Source organism: Ambystoma mexicanum, chromosome 6q, assembly GCF_040938575.1.
Source record: "Ambystoma mexicanum isolate Mex_15411 chromosome 6q, UKY_AmexF1_1, whole genome shotgun sequence".
In the NCBI taxonomy this organism is placed as follows: domain Eukaryota; kingdom Metazoa; phylum Chordata; class Amphibia; order Caudata; family Ambystomatidae; genus Ambystoma; species Ambystoma mexicanum.
This window is the reverse complement of record NC_090937.1, coordinates 1,149,026,108-1,149,040,187: the sequence shown is the minus strand read 5'-3', so window position 1 is coordinate 1,149,040,187 and position 14,080 is coordinate 1,149,026,108.

The window sequence follows — 14,080 nt, the reverse complement described above, 5'->3', positions numbered from 1 at the left end:
TTTGACTTGATTCCCAGCAATGAACATTCCATGAATGTTCTTACACCCATGTGTATAGTGTAAGTAATTTTTATCATGAGAAATACGTAATAAAGAAACATTGCCACAAGTATTGTAACTGTACATAACACACTGAATATCCAAAATGTTATTAATGAATATGCAGCTATCATTGGTATTGCTTCTTTGTCCACCCAAGACCATTCAACCATCTCAGAAGCATAATGGATACTTTTAAAAGCAACTGACTACCTCATTAGTTCTCGCAAGGTAACCTCACAAAATGAACTGCCTTCTCAAAACCTCTCCTCTTTCCTAATGTGATATTAAAGATGTATACAACAGTCCCTCATAATCACTACGGTCCTCAGAGGGTAGGGAGATGAGACCTGAAGGCTGGATGCCTGGAGCCTAGTTGCAGGCTTGTGATCTGCACAATCCGAGAATAAACCACAAGATATCAATCCAATTGCAAAACTACCTATCAAAATTGCAATGGTCTCCTAGAGAAAAGCACCAAAAAAAGGTAGAAATGCCTTAAAGGATTTAGTGTCAATAGGAATTAACCACGATGCAAACAACAGCCAATTGTGAATAAAATATGTCCATAGGTTGTGATCTGATTGTTATAGGTAGGAATGATTCTCTATGCAGCTCAGTCAAAAATAGTAGTTCCTCTCAAAAGGCATAAAGAAAAGTCTTTTTGAGACTCAGTAGTCCACACATGAAATTTCAGATGCCTCAAAATCCAAGTAGAAAAAAAGAGGAATGATCCCTCCTCTCCTCTCCATAGGATTGCATGGAGAGAGTGGTTCCAGCCTGATTCTGGGTCCTCCAGACATGTCTGCCTCCAGCTTTGCTTTGTCCAGCTTGATGAACAGCTCTCTGTCTCTGCCCCCACCAGAAGACAGATTTTTATAATATTGGAGCATTGTTTACCTATACCTGGAGGACAACTCTTCCACAATGGCACTACGCAAAGGCAAACTGCTTCAAAGCAAGATGCCGATGGCTCGATGCCAATGCCATGAAGCCGAATAATCTCCTACAGCTCAAGGCCAATGGCATCAAGCCAAATTATCTCTAAGCCCAATCAGTCAACAATCTTCCTCACGTCCGGCCTAGCCACAATAGTCCATTGTAGTCTTTTAGAACTTATTATTGTTGACGGAAACACTCAGAACTATTTATGTAAACAAATTGAAGAACTGGAACACATCCCAGACCATTGGAGTGCAGCCCAGAAGTATTGTTATTATAGTGGCCCAGTTGTTTCTTTGCAATCCTCTTCAGGTGCTCCTGCCACTGCTACATCACATTCCGTCTTTCAGTATGTGTCAGGAGCAACGTGCTCACCTTGGAATCAAGACGACATGGAGCAACACATTTTCGATCCCCGGTTTCGCGCTTAGAAACCTCTGGGTATTAAGAACGTTATAAATAACCAATCATATCATATCATATCATATCATATGATATCATAACATATCATTATTGTTTGTAAGGTAATATGGGTACCGGGGATGATAGGTTGGGGCTCCCTCCCTGTGAATGTGTCATCGCCACTAGTTGCAGAGTCAGTGTTCTGTTGGTGGTGCCACAGCAGTGCACTGCCACTGGATATGGGGAATGGTGGGAAAGGGGACAAGGCGGGAAGAGGAGAGGAGTCTGGCATGTGAATGTCCCTGCTGACTGTGACAGGTACACTTGTCATGGTGGCAGAAACAGGTGCAGGCTGTGCAGAGACTGAGTTGGCTGTAGGCCCAGTGGTGGTATTTGAAAACTGCCTTGCCACTGGCTGTGCTGTTGTGGTCTTGTTCACTGTGGTGGTTTTGGCAACAGTGTCCCTGTTGTCTGTGGTGGGGATTGTGTGGAATCAGAGGTGATCATCCCAGAAAACCTGGCGTGTACCCCTTCTCATGTGGCATAGGAAAGGCAGCTGCTACCTGATCATGACCCTGGGGGTGGTATTATGTGGGATGATCACATGGGGGAGGATTAGGTCAGGCACAGTGGAAGAATAACTTCCTTAATGACCATACCCTAATGATGGCCTATTGTAAAGTTAAACATGCTGGAATTAAATGAACTGAGAACATCAGGGAATTAAAGTCCCATGATGCCCTAAGTACTGGGACGAGAAAGAGGGGCTCAGAGGTGCAGAACTGCACTATGCAGTCTAGTGGTTCTGATGACCAACACCTGAGTAATACTTTCAAATGTTTAAAGCCCCTTCAGGTGCAAGCCACGAGGAGAAGAAAGAGATGGAGATGCAGGAGTCATGAGAGGCAGCAGAAGCAGCAGTTTGAATGCAGTGCAGGAGACGAGGTTGCAGCTGCTGTGAAAGTGGGATACTGCAGTGTAGCTGTGGCATACGTCAGGAGTCCTGTAAACTGCAGACCGTACGCAGCGGGAAGCGGTAAAGAAATTGACTACTCTCCCCAAACTGTGTACTGCTCCGGTGTGTGGCATTCACCAGAGCGTACTTGGAGTGAGAGAAGCTCCATCTGTGGAAGGCACGAGAGAAGGAATACAGACAGTGGGTCCCGAGGAGATGCATAAGCAGACCAGTGAGTTGTCCTTGCCTAGGCGACCCCGAGGCGCTCCTAACCCGACCGCTGATACAGCATAATGATTTTGAATACCGAACTGATTAGAAGAAAGATTTTGAATACTGAGTTAATGAATTAACACAAATTGGGTGCAGTTCGCGTTTTAAGATGGAGAGTGTAGAGAACCATTGTAATCACCATTGTTCAAGGCAGGAGGGGGCAATATTTTGTAACCACCATTGTCCAAGCCAAGAAGGGACAAGATTTAACAAACATTGTACCCACTGTTGTCCAAGCCAAGAGGGGACAATATTTAACACAGGTGAAAAGAAACATTGGTTTAAACAAAGTGAAACTGAATATTGTAACCACCAATATCAAAGCCAAAAGGGAACACTCGTCAAGCGAAGTGAGGGTGATGAACAGAAAGGATGATTGCTGTAAGAAGGAGATTGTACCAAGGACCTGAGCTAAAACAAGGCACGCAACAGAAAAGCAAGGCAGAACAGAATCTGCCTTGAGGGCAGATGAATCAGTGTGAAAAATATTGTCAATGTATGAAACAGTTGTTGATGTAACTTTCCCCATTGAGTATTAAAGTGTGAAAGGTTTGGAGCAAGTTTCACCACAAGGTATTGATACTAGTTGTAGGGGTTTTGTAGGAGTTTTGTCCTGGCAGGCGAGTAGACTGGGAAAGGGAAACTTAGTAGTTAGTCCTGGCAGCTGAGTGGACCAAGAAGAAGTTGAGGTACCCCAATGTGGAAGGAGGTTGTGGCCGAACAAAAGAGTACATCAGACGGTGTGCTTTGTGGAACTATTGTGAAACCATCCTGGCCAAAATGTGTTTGCATTTAAAGAAGTATTTTTGGTTTATCAAACAGCAGTTTGTGGACACTTTGAACATTGTCTTGAACAGTGAGAAAACCTATTAGGCAATAAGACAATCGCATTGCCGAGAGAGAAACCTCTGGAAGGAACAGAACTTTGTGCTATACTTTGTCTGGAATGTGGCTGATGAAAGAACGTGTTTATTTTTTACTTTAGGTTGGACATATTCTGAACTGATCTAGGGGAAGGGGATTCGACCCTGGATATAAGGATTTATGTTTATAATTTCTCTATGTGCATTTAAATGTTATGTTGTGAAGTTTGAACAGCCGAATAACCCCTTTTATGAGTTTGTTTTGTGTATAAGTGTGTATAAGTGTGAGGGACAGAGATGTTTGGACATGTAGGTCGGTTTTCTTTAGCTTTGGGTTTGGTAGGTTAGGGAGAGTTAGGTGTTTGTCTCACCATTACTGTTCAATAAAATGACTAATTGTGACTTGAGAGCCTACTGGGAGAGATGTGACATGCTGCCACTTGACATGTACCTAAAAGGTGTGAGTTTTATATTCAACGGGGCTCATTAATCCGATTGGGCGTCATCTGAATTTAACTACATGCGCACCCTTAGCTGGAAGGTGAAACCGGCACCTCCTAAAGGCCTGTACTTAAGGCTCACAGTGCCTGTCTGTCCCTCTATTGCAGTGCCATGTCCTGCTGTGGCCCACATCATCGATGCCCCAGCCTGGGATCCAGCTTTCCCCATTACATTGGATGGCCGAGGTCCTGCATAAAGATGGCCACCGTGGAATTGGCACAACAGACAAGCATCCATCCTGCTGTAAATGCACTTAACAAGATGCAGAATGTCAGGTGTATTGACCCACGTTTGAGTCATTAAGCTGCAACATTTGGTGCTGTGGGCTTAGAAAATCCAAGATGGTCAAAAAGCCCACATGTGCGCCAGAATCCAGGAGAACTGCGCAGTTGGCACAAGACCACTCCAAAGATACAACCTTCTTGTGGGGGGTTCCACATCACCACTCTACTGTAAGGATGCCATCAAAACAATGTTAAGCAAGGGTCCTGTACTATCGAGCAAAAGACCACTCTATTGAAATGCAGTAAATCAAGACAACTCAAAAATGGATGCAGTACCGACATATTCCCCAAGGCGGCGCTAGCGGTCTAAACTCTGACAGGGAAACTGTATTTAGGAGTTGCAAGAGGGGCAGGGACTTCAAAGCTTGTTGGTTAATTGAAAATCTTAGCCACCTGCTGTTCCCAGAGGCCAAGAGGCTGAGAACTCTTAACACCCCAGAGACTCACCACAGGAGGCAGGATATCACATGGCCCTTCTGAGTGAGAGGGAGGGGGTTTCCCCTTCAGCCTGGAGGAGAGAGACAATAGCCCCTTTCTGTTGAATGGGGTATGTTAATTTTGAGTGTTTCCTGTCAACAGCCCTCTGCCAGCAAGGAGAGACATGTGATCACTGACCCACCCAGACTTCTGGAGGCGGACACAAACACTTTGGGGAGTTGAATTGCAACAAATATATATTTTATAGAAACTGTGATAACTTATTGTAACCAAATGACAGGAATGTACAACTTTGAGAGTCTTAGTTTGAAAAATGCCCTCACGATTTGAGTCCAAACTTCAATTTGTACCATGTTCTGGGGCAAAACCCCGCTAATTATGAATATCGTAGACAATGTGTTTAAGCTAGAGACATGGAAAGTTACTGGGATATATGTGGAAGGGAAATGTATCTTTGTATAATTTTTGATGAAAATCCCATATTGCACAACCCACTAAAATCGAAAATAAGTTGCCATTTTTTAATGCAAGCTCCTAGAAACGCCAGAGGCGGAACAGAGACTACCTTAAGCAAGGTGTAATATGTACATGTAATGTCAACCATTTGTGTACCTGAGAAATATGTATTTGAATCAAATATAGATTTGTGGGCAAATTGACCAGGGGAGGATCCTCTAACCCATAAACAGACCTCATCACTCTGACTCACAACCCAATTCCCCCAATCATGGGAGAGGGGAGAATTGGGCCAATGACAAGTAGAGAGGGGCAGGCTCAGTTATGCCACGCACACACCCATTTTCAAAACACATAAAAAGGGCCACTGAAACCCAGGTAGGAGATTCAATTCCATTTTCTGCGGGACGCTCTGCCGGGAGACTCCAGACTTCACATCCATCAATCTCCAAAGACCAGAACTTTACTTCAGAACTTAAAGCAAGGGCCTAAACCCACAAACTGAGAACTCTTCTCAGCAGGCCTCAGCATCCTTAAAATCATCTGCAAACTATTCCACAGCCGGGCGAGCTGTTTGAATTCGTTGCCAAGAACATTTGCCGGAACCGCAGACCAGACCCAGACCGCTGTGAGCAGAACCAGAGATCCGGATCGCTGTGAGCAGAACCGGTGCCCGATTGACCCGCCGAGCAGAGAGAACCGCCGCCGGACGTGTTGACCAGATCCGTGACGAGGCCTATTTCAAATTTATATTGTGAGTACCTAGCAGAACTGTGCAGAACCAATCTCTCAGTTAAAATAACCTAATCCAAACTATTTTAACCTAATTAGAACAGCCTCCTAGAAATCGTGTCATCTGTCATTTGTAAAGCTGCACAACTGTCACCTGTCATTTTGAGTTTTACTGTAAATCCAAAAATCTACCTTTATTAAATCGTCTGTATCTCTGAAACCGTTTGTCCTAGGAACGTGGTTTAACTTTCATTTTAAAGCTCTGCTTCTAGGCTTTCCAACGAACCTATACTTTTTCTGCAATCGCGATTTACGCACTCACGTAATTTACCGCGATTTGCGATTTGGCTCAATTTCTCCACTTGTCAAAATAGCAGCTCCATTCTTTCCTTTGTTAAAATCTGTTTGCAACCTGGTAATAACTCATAGACCATTGCTAAAGTGAGCCTGAACTAATACCAACAAGCATCTCTCACTCACCCTGAACCTCTAGAGGGAATTAAAAGAAATTTTTGCACCTTTTCACTTCCTTGCAAACCACATTAAAGTAATTCGCCTGTGTTTAAAACTCATCCCTGTTTTCTCTAAGCTTGCTGGGGGAACTGGAATTGTGTATTGCATTATAAAGTGTGATTTGTTGGGATTCTTGAAGACTGTGTGCTCTCCTTCCATTTCTTGTATTGCATAGGGGGGGAGTGAATTGTCAAAAGAAAAAGTAATCATATTACCTTTTGCTAAAATCATAACAAGTTATTTCTGTACTGCATTTTATTCCACCTTGCATTTCCTTGAAACCATCAAGCATTTTCAGCTACCTCATCCTCTACACTACTCCTAAGTAACCAAATCAGTGTACCCCTGTAACATTATCCATTGTTGATCACGGTCATATTCTGAAGTGTGATATCAGTTATCAATTTATTTATAAAGTGTGATAGATATATATTATTGAATTGTCCAAATAAACCTTTTTAATTTGCTAAACAAACCTACTTCTTGGCTCAGTGGGGTCAGGGGGATTCTAAGAGGGGGGTGTTATACAAGGGTTGTCATCCAGAGTACTGAACTGGACATAAAAATACATCAATAAGGGTTTTCCTCAGCATCCCAGACTAGGCATTGACTTAGCTGTAGTGTTGATTGAATATCGCTTACAAAAGTGGGGGCTCGGAGCCGGGATATTCTGGGTTAGATTTACCACTTGTGCAGATTAATACAGTGTGCCAACTGACCAGATACACATATCCGGTTAGATCACCACGCTGTTTTACACTGTGAAAGCATCCCTCAAAGGAACGCTCTAAGGAAACGGTCTGTTTTGCAAAATAAAATACAAACTTCTGTAAGTCAGGAAGGAACTCAAATTCCAGAATGACGACCTTGGTAGATATGAAAATAGCCATAGAGCACTTCTTACATAAGCTATTTGTGAGAGGTGAGTGGACTCATCAGGACCAAACGGTCTGGTTGCAGGCAATCGCGCAACAGGTCACTGAAACAGGGTCAGATATATGGAGAGATCAGGGTCCATTGCATGTGGCCCTGAGTGAATTATATATGGCTTCTAAGGCCAAAGATGAACACAATAAGATTGCGAGGATAGCGGCATATTTGTATCTATATATGGGAGCCATGCAGGACAAATGTGCTGAATGCCAAGATCTGGCAAATAGGCAACAGATGGCGTTAGAAAAGGCCCAATCTGATCTGGTCTCTTCTGAGCAGAGGCTGCAGAGGAGCCAGGAGTTAGAAAATGATAGTAGGCAGTATATCATTAAAATAAAAGAGGACATAGATATACTGCAACAGGAAAAGACAGACCAGGATACCAGAATTCTGGCTTTGCAGAAGGAGCACCAAGACAGTTTGGACTCCTTACTGCAGAGCCAGAAAAAGCTGGAGCAACAGATCAATTTCAACAGGGCATGCACAGAGCAGGTAGCCACCCTGCAAATCCAACTAGACAGAGAGAAAGAGGAAAGCAATAAATTGATTTTGAAAGACCTGGATACCCAGGCAGAGTTTGATGAAGAACGCCAGAAAGCTGGTGCCTTTCAAAGGCAGAGGGATGACCTGGCATCACAAATGCAGGCTCTTGGTCAGGAAAGGGATACCTTAGGCCAGGAAGTCTGCCATTTAAAAAGAAAAATTGAAGAAAATCACTTGGCCCTCCAGGGGCTGGGTGACCTCCAAAAAGAGCATCAGGGCTTGCTAGATCACACTAGGAGGGTGGAGGAGGCTCTGGCAAGAAAGGAGCAGGCCAGTAGGGATGGGACTGAGGAGGTAACCCTCCTGCAGCAGAGACTGACCCAGTACTCCAGGACCAATCAGGAGGCACAGAGAGAAAATGAGGCTCTCTGCCAGCACAATGATAGGCTCCAGCAACAGGTAGCCATGCAGGAGAGACTGATAGAGTCTAGTAAGGCCTTAACTGAGGAACTGAAAGCGCAGGCTCTTGTATTGCAACAGGGAGCAGGGGCTGATAGAGACGAGGTTCGCTGGGAAAGGGAAACGCCTGAGCATAACCTCAGGAGCCCTGGTACCAGAGGCCTTCATCTCTCCCAGTCCCTGGACTCTGCCACCCCCATGTCCCCTCGCGCACATGAGCCCAGGGCCACGGGGATGGCAGATTACTATCCAGCTAGAAGTATGGGGCTCATAGGCCAGTACCTCCCAGGAATGGATGGGCGGGCATCCGGGTATGGGCACCCAAGCACAGTGCAATTTAGTGGGGAACCCCAGGAGAGTAGGCCCATTAAGGGCATCCTGAAAACCCCTGCCCAGTTAGGTCAGTGGGGGGGGTACCCATCAAATCCTGGCAGCAAGGAGGGGTCTGAAGACTCCTCTGAGCATTACAGGACACAGGAGACCAGGTCCCCACATTCTGCCAGCCATTCCCAGGCTCACAGAATCCAGGAAAACCTGGAAGATCAGACGGGCACCTCTGGGAGCAGTGCATCTGAGTCAGAGGATGAATGGACCAGGGTTACCCGAACCAAAAAGGCCAATAAGGCAAAAAGGGCCTTGCTTAAGGACCCATTGAAACAAATAAAGGCAATAAGGAGTGTCATCACGCCTTATCATAAGAACGCCAAGTATTCTGTTTGGGAACACTTGGAGCTCTATGAGCAAATGATGGAGACTTTCCATTTGAAGGACAGCAGTAGCTGCATCCAGTACGTCAAATGGACCTTCTCACCAGAATACTCCAGTTTCTTTGCAGGGCTGGAGGATCAAAACCATTCAAGGTGGTCCACATACAGGGCGGCCATCTTGAAACATTTTTCTGTGCACAGAAATCCTCAAGAGGCTCGCAAGGCAGCCTACAATTTGCAATGTGGGGAGGATCAGGCCCCACAAGAGTTTGTGCAAGAATTAAAGTGTGCTTTTGCGCAGACCACCAGAAGGGTGCGCACGGATAGCAGAGAATTTATCAATACGTTTTTCCATGCCTTACCCAAATACATAATGACCCTGCTCATGAGAGATTTTCATGAGAAAAGATCTTTAGACTGGGTCATTGAACAGGCTACCCGGATCTATGAGGTGCAGAAGCCCATCGAAAATAAAAATAATGCGCCGAAAAACCCCAAAACCAACAGCACCCCTGATGCTGCCAAGGTGGCAGAGGTAAAGGTTGCCCCCGTTTTAGATTTGGAGATGGGGGGGCCTAAAAACCTGCCTGCACCAAAAAATCCACAGCCCAGAAGGCCCTCGGGCCAGTCACAGACAGGTAGTCGAGGAGGTAGTCCCACAAATGGGGTCCCCCGCTCCCCTGACTATGTAAGTCCCCGCTACAAGGGAAACCGACCAATCCTGGGTTATGTGTGGACTCCTCCAGCCCAAGGGGGGGATCCAGCCAAGCACCTGACCCGGGGAACTTCCCTCCTAACTTCCCCCAGGAGGGCAGAAATTCACCAAATCCTGGGCAGAACTTTTTCCCCAGGTATCCACCCAATTTCCAGCCCCAAAATCATCCATCCTTCTTTCCCCAATTCCCTGAGCCCAGACAACCTAATCCGGGAGAGGGGAGGTCAAGGGTGGAGGCATACCAAAATCTTCCCAACCAGGGGTACTACCAGAGAAGGGATAGCTACCCTTCCCGGGATCAGCCCAGGGGAGAAAATAGAGCCCCGTATCAGCCTGAGCGGGTTTCACAACTTGAGCGCCAGGTCCAAAATATGGCACAGGATCTGGGTCACATACTGAGGGCTCAACGGAACCCTCAGATGAGCATGCCACAGCAGAATGCCCCAAACTCTGGACCTGGTGCTCCAGAACAATGACGGGGGCAGCACCCCGATAACCCACCGGTTCCCAGGGAGGAGGCACAAGGGGAAGAGGGGTGTAAAGCCTTGGAGAAAGCTTCCTTCCCAACTTGTAAACAGCCCCTGGAAAACCAGGAACCGGAAACAAAATCTCCTGCCCCTGAAAGCCTGCCTCCCAAAGAGCAGAGGGGGGGTAGGAGAAACAAAGGACCCAAACAGACCCACTTTGTGGAGGAGGTACAGGACTTCCAATTTGAGAGAGAGGGATCCTCAGAAGATTCTGGGAAAAGGATCTTCTCCTTCAGAGATGGGGGAACTCCTCCCAAGGAGAAATGGGTGCCCAGGGATGCCAATTCAGACTGGGGAGATGTGGAGACTGAGCTACCGCCGCCCATCATCTCATCCCAGAACCGACAATACCAAAATCACAAGGGTCAAACCCATCCTGATGACTGCCTCCAAAAAGGGGGGTGGCGGCCCAGAACCCCAAACCATTACCAGTTGCCAACTTTTTCTTTCAGATTCCCCAGGCTCTCCACAGAATTCTGCCCAAATCTCTTTGCTAGCAATGTCCAAAACCAGAAAGTTAGCCCACCAGTTTTCCAAAAATGTGCATTATCTGTGCCCCCTTGAGGAGAAGGAGGGAAGATATTATGCACTGGCACAATTTCGGCACTGGTGGACACTGGATCCCAAGCTACCCTTCTGTCCAAAAGGGCCTTTGATGAACTAAATGCAGGAAGGGGGGAGAATTACCGTATTCCTCTCACCTCTCTTCCTGGACAACTGCAGAACTTTGACGGGAAGGAAATTCCTGTCGAGGGGACTGCAGATTTGGACATCAAAATTGGGCGACACAAGGTGAAACACCTGGTCATAGTAGTGACTCCAGTGGGCACCCCTTGTTTACTAGGGAATGACCTCCTGAGAAGGTTGTCACCCCTAATAGATTGCGTAAACAAGGTCCTCTGGACCCAGACTAGTCGACCAATAAAATTAAAACAGAGTGTCAACCATGTTAGTTTAAATGGCACCTGCCACATGGTTGAACACAAATCTGACCAAGTAGAATTTCACTTCCAGAACGACTAAATTCCAGACGTGACAGTAATAGCAGTAGGACAACAGACTGGTGATGGGGGGTCCTCTCTATTTCTGAAAATCAACTTTCCTTCCAGTTTAAGGTGGTATTCCACACTGGAAGGAAACACCCTGAAATTCTTTACTAATCCACAATCAGAAACTCCCACTCCTATAGTCCAGAAAGATGTGAAATCAGCTCAGAGCCTGGCTGATATTCAGCAAATTGGAGAGCAGTTGTTCATCCCTGTTCAGTTAAATGATGGGAAGGACTCTGTTCTCGCTCGAGTGTGTGTGAACAACGGTAAGAGCTTCATCAGCGAAGCCATGTTCCGCCAACTCCCAAAAGATCCAGCCATTCCCACATTCAAACTGCTAGACAAATGGGAAATGGACCTGGAAGCACCTAATTCCAAACATCTCCTGCCAAGCAGGTGTATGCTCAAAATCTCCATTGGCAACAAGAGCATAGTCCATAATTGTTGGGTCGTGCGAGACGTCACTGCCGCCTTTTACTTAGGCAGTGACATTCTCAATCGCTTTGCCATTAGTTTGGACCTAATAAACTTCAAAGCTTGGTCTTGATTAGTGGATAATACCATGGGCTTTGATGATTCAGAAAAAGCATTTAGGTCAGCTCAATTGCTACCTTATGCAGTTGAAATTCAGATTAAAGAGGAAGTCACCATCCCAGAAAGGACCCGACAATTCTCCCTGGAAGTGAAAGTTAAAAGAGGACAAAAATTGAAAAACCCTGATGCTTATATTCATCTAAATGCTTCTCTCCAACAGAAAGGGTTAGGGGTAAACCCAACACCATTAGTCAACATAGAACATGACACCATTCCAATAGAGGTGGATAACAGCGACTTAAAGATTATTACTCTAGCCGCAGGCACCATTATTGGAATGGCGGTTGATGACCGACATTTTTCCATTGATTTAGGAAATGAACTGTTAGGACCGATCCCCAAGGACTGTTTTGACAGTGACAGTGAGGACAATACAACACCAGACAGGATTTTCACCCGGCATGGGGGGAAGTTTCTGGTGTACACTTCTTGCCCTTATGGTAAGGAAGATGTGACTTGTGACTTCAGAGGGGATGAGGTGATTTTCCAGGTCCATGAGGGCTGCCTTGCCCACCTGAAGCCTCCGGTCCAAATCAGCACTCTGACCAGGGACTTCTCCACCCAGCTGGAGGAGGCCGCTGAGATAGCAAAACCAGAAGTCTTTCCAGGCTTCAGGCAGATGGTGGAAGAGAGAGTCAACCTAGCTGATGCCTGTGTGACTCTGGAACAGAAGCAAAAGTTGAAACAAGTTTTCTTGGATTTTCAAGATCTCTTTGCGGTAGACTCATATGACTGTGGTCGCACCGAAATCCACACCACAGCAATTCCCACGGATCCTGGAATGACTCCAGTGTTTGTGAAGCAATATCGTTTGCCTCTCGCATCCATGGAGTCCCCTACTGAAATAATTAAGAACCTTGAGTCCCGGGGAATAATCCGTCCAGTCCACAGCACTTTCAATAATCCGGTGTTGGGAATATTGAAGCCAAACGTCCAGTGGAGACTCTGTGCCGACCTTAGGGAGCTCAACAAATGGGTCCATACTTCCCGATGTCCTCTGCCCTACATTGACCAAGGGCTGGCCCAGATTCAAGGGTCACAAGTATTCACTGCAATAGACCTGACCAATGGATACTGGACCGTGCCTGTCAGTAGGGAGGACCAATACAAACTGGCTTTTACCTTTGGGGGCCAGCAGTACACCTGGACCCGGACTCCCTTCGGATACCTCAACTCCGGCAATGAATTCAACATTTTCCTACATAAGGCCATGACCGACCTGGGTGCGAGGGGTAACCTGGCTTATGTAGATGATGTCCTCATCAAAAGTTCATCTGTGGAGGAACACATAGCGGAGATCCGTTATGTTCTGACGCAGTTGAGGGCCGCCGGAGCAAAACTTTCCTTTCAGAAAGCACAGTGGTGTAGAACCCGTGTTAATTTCTTGGGGAATGAGATTACTCCTCAGGGTCTCTGTCCCCAAGAAAAGAAAGTGGAAGCACTCCAGAAACTGAAAGACCCCGCAACTCTGCGGGAACTAAGGAGCCTCCTTGGACTGACTAATTACAGTGAAAGTTCATTGAAGGCTACGCAGAGATCACTAGACCCCTGATTCATCTCTTGAAGGGGGGGTCAAGTGGGAATGGGGTCCAGAACAATCCGAGGCAGTAAGACAACTCAAAAGAAGCCTCTCACAAGCGCCTTGCCTAGCTTACCCTGTCAGAAACAAGGAGTTCTTCCTGGAGACAGGGTTCTCTAATAAGTGCTTGACGGCAGTATTATACCAAAAGCATGACAAGGTCAATAAAGTAATCTCCTATGCGAGCAAAACTTTATCCTCTGTGGAGGAACAATTCAACGATTGTGAGAAGGCACTCCTGGCAACGGTGTGGGCATTGAAGAATTACCGCCCGTTTATCCAGGGGGAACACATCATAGTGGAGACTCCACACCAGCCTCTGCAATATCTCCAAAGTGACAGAATCCGGGCCGGAAATGTGAATAATTCCCGAATTACTTCCTGGATTCTGTCAAAGCAAGGCTTTCCTGTAGAGGTCAGATATGGCCAAAACAAGAAGAGTCCCCTCGCGCAAGGTCTGGCTGACTTGCATGATTGTGCCAGAGAAAACTGTCTCGAGGACGAAAGTCTAAAAATCAAGGACAACATGGAGGCATACCTCAATTCCCCACACAAAGTCTTTGAAGAGGACAAGTGTGAGGGAATGCCCACTGCCTATATGGATGGATGCTCTTACCATGTTGACAACAACGGGGA